At 37.7% G+C, this 3,591-nt stretch overlaps 1 protein-coding gene across 7 annotated transcripts in view; it reads right to left on the reverse strand.

Moving 5' to 3' along the window:
* Positions 1–3,591, reverse strand: part of LOC116847105 (ETS-like protein pointed) — a 132,195-nt gene that overhangs the window by 115,677 nt on the left and 12,927 nt on the right. Inside the window, exon 1 of one of the 7 annotated variants that reach the window (XM_032821741.1) lies at positions 2,238–2,296. The exons of the other annotated variants lie outside the window; for them this stretch is intronic. The gene's annotated coding sequence lies outside the window, so the exon portion shown is untranslated. Of the gene's footprint in view, positions 1–2,237; positions 2,297–3,591 lie in introns of those variants that run through there. 7 annotated transcript variants of the gene reach the window in all.

Here is a 3,591-nt window from a genome sequence, read left to right on the forward strand (position 1 = left end):
AGAGAGAGAGAGAGAGAGAGAGAGAGAGAGAGAGAGAGAGAGAGAGCTGTCTCTGCATTGAACCTTGCACGAGACACGCGCAATATTGATGTTTTTATTATTTCGACCCATGTAAAAATAAGATGCAGCTTATCGGTGTGGCGTGCGACACGCTTGAGGAAACGAACAACGGCGCACGCTCAGGTGGCAAATCCTTCGATCAATCGCTCGCACATTGTCATACACGCAATCAATAAAGTCATTAATAACGATGCACCAAGACCTGATAATTAACAGCGTAATCCGTTAAGTTGCTTTACTGGCCGCTTACGTAAATCACATTAACAGTTGAATATTAGACCTTGATATGATTATATCTTGATTGTAGTTTTTATCCTGTTTTACTTTGTAATATATAATGTTGTAGAATAAAAATATATTCTATCTAACATTATAGTTAATACTATTCGCCGATAATGACATACATTTCTAAAGAAACGTAAAACTAAATTCGTATATGCTGTTTCCTTTTTACGTAAACTCTTGCCGTAAATATGAAAAAGATCAACTCGTATATGAATAATTTTTCATTTATCTCAAAGTATAAAATTTAAAAAAAAGAACAATCACTAGAGTTTCAGTTGACTTTAATTAGCGATTGTGGAGACGACTCTGCAATTCTATTCTATTCTAGCGATGTAGATATCGCAAATCTGTTTTACAAAGTGGAAATCCAGATAATACGATAAAAATATATTCTACAATATTATCATTCACGTTGTTTGTCGATAAGACACCCGTTTCTAAAGAAACGTAAAAACTGTCGCGTAATAATATCGTAGCGTTGCTTGAGAAATTGGAGACACAAGATGACGCGATATTCGGCGATGTTACGAAACTGCTTGAAACTAATTTTATCCTTGCATTACCGTCCTGGATATCTTATCGATTACACTGATTAATTAATCGGTCAGACGTGGCTACGATTATATCAGCCTCGAATGCGAGCGAAATTAAATTAGTGAACGGCTCATTCACCGCCCGCATTAATAGTTGATCGCGAAAATCAATGGCAAGCGCATCTCTCCCATTTATAACATCGACATTGCGAACTTATATTTCTTGCAGAATCTGATAAATGTTTTGCTCACGGAGCTGTAACTAATTAAACGTTCTTGTCCGGAGATTTATACGCGGAATCTTCAATCATAATGGAGTAATGGAATAATGTGTAAATTAAATCGCGAAATAAGATGTACATACACTAGTTCGTGTCGAGAGCACACGTCAGGAGGCAACTCTTGTATTTGCATATATAATATTGCTACACTTTGCGACTTCCGTCGATAACCTTAGTCGATAATCTGGTAATTGATAATACCGTGAACTGTGATAGAAAATGAATTCTGCACGGGTCTCGAAACACAACACAAAATGTAGACGAAATGTACGCTCGAGTAGTAGACATACAAAACAAATATTTATAATTGGGCGTGCCTGCGCAAGTCCGAGCGAAATGTCGACACATTGTGTAAAGTCGGGGGAGAGAATGTGTAATAATATCGGTAAAAACATATCGCGCACGCAACGAAGGAAGCGGATGGACCGCGCCCATGACGTTTAATTCGGGATCGATCGCTAAGTATTTCAGTCGTTAAATCAACTGGACAACCCGCTATTAACGATGAAGGATTAAAAACGATCCGTAAAAGTCCGTTTCGTTACACGCGTCACGCTTTCCGCTTTAACAGAAATTCAATACATTGAGTGACTTGAGTAGAAACACGATAAGATGTGTGTTTGATGTTATAAAATTTCATGATAATAAAGCTCGATTCACACAATTGAAGGAAGAAAGATGATAATATCTTTTATTCCCCGAAAAAGGATGACACGTATCAGATTGTCAGAGCGGAATGTACAAAAAACTTGAGGATACAAAGATTCGATATCGCCTTTTGTGTGCCGTCTGTTTGTCGAGGAATGAGGAGAAAACGCGGAGGCGATCAGAAAGTGTAGAATGACATCGCACAGGTGGGGTCAAGTGTACAATAAATGGAAAGTTAGGATTACGACGAAATATTTCATAACTATCGAAATTGTAAAGAACAAACTTGAGCAAGTTACAAGCGAGAATCGTGTCGCGATGCGCGGCGTTTATGAAAAACGCGTCGCGAATTATTGTACAGTCTAATTTTCCCTATAACTCCGCGATGAGCATTAAATAATTCTTCTAGTTACTACGAAAATGTATATACCTCTTTATTGCGCGAGCTCAGTTATCCCTACGGCGCACGGCGACCAACTGACTTTCAGGGATTAGGCGGCGGCTCGCATGTAAACATACTCGGACTCGCGAGTTTTTGCGTACGACTGACATTCCGTATACAAACACTATGCTCTGTACAATGTGTCCAAATCACTACGGGTATCGTATTCGTGATTTATGGGGTATCCTTACATCAGTAATATTATGAATCAATATTGAAATGTTTCTTAATTTTCCGCTATTTCCCCATGTCTTTTTGCAGATATCTCATGAACAACTAATAAAACAAACCTTTCACTAATGTTTTTAATGTCGAAAATATATCCAAACGCTGATGAAATTGCAGAAATCTCGCCGAACGTAACGTCGTAACGTGAAATAATGTATCTACTGAGAGAAAAATTCAGAAATAAGAAATATTGTTGAGTAATATTGGAAATATTGATATAAGAAATATTGGTGAGTACTAATAAGCATATAATACAAAGTATTTTTCAAATAAGAAAACATCCCTTAAAACTTTAGCTTTTCATAAATGTAATTTAAATAAAAGAATTTAAATGAATATGTTATTAGTACGTACCGAATAAATATTTTTTAGATATTTTCTCAGTGTAGAGAGACAAATCTAATTATTATGCTATTTCTGCTCTCTGCTTTCCGTCTCGATACTTTCGGAATTTTCTCGTTGTAATTCCAACTTTTACTTATGATAGATGATCGAATGATCGGCACGCGCAACATTTAAGCGCAGCATCCGCAGTGTATCTGCGAGATGTGTGTTAAATGAAAAACTTAAAATTACACTGTTCCTTTATATGATTTTGCCGCTACGCACGGAAAGCAAAGACGCACGGATAGAAGGCCAAGAATGGAAGGCGTGGGACGTGAGTGCACTAGCTGCGAGGCGCACACGCCACGTGGGTAGTCAATAATAAAAATATTACGGCAAACGATGAAAGGCGATATAATAATAGCGCGCGATGTTAAACGGCGGGGAAAAAAACGAAGATCGCGAGACGCTTGGAGATATACCAGGTGTAGAAGTATGAAACCGGAATTTTTTTATACAAATAAGACGTCTGTTGTTCGAAAGTGATAAATAATACTTTATTCAAAATAATTTCCACTGTTTTGAACACATTTTTCCCACCTCTCTGGCAGTTTATGAATGCCGTGCCAAAAAAACTTTTCATCTTTTGAAGCGAACCAGTTATCTAGCCATTTTTCCACATTTTCATACGAATCGAAGCGTTGGTTAGCGAGAGCGTGTCCTAGCGATGCGAACAGGTGATAATCGGACGGAGCCAAGTCTGGAGAATAAGCCGCATGCGGTAGTAATT

Source organism: Odontomachus brunneus, unplaced genomic scaffold, assembly GCF_010583005.1.
Source record: "Odontomachus brunneus isolate Ranch 3 - 2012 unplaced genomic scaffold, Obru_v1 Obru_scaffold_073, whole genome shotgun sequence".
Taxonomy (NCBI): domain Eukaryota; kingdom Metazoa; phylum Arthropoda; class Insecta; order Hymenoptera; family Formicidae; genus Odontomachus; species Odontomachus brunneus.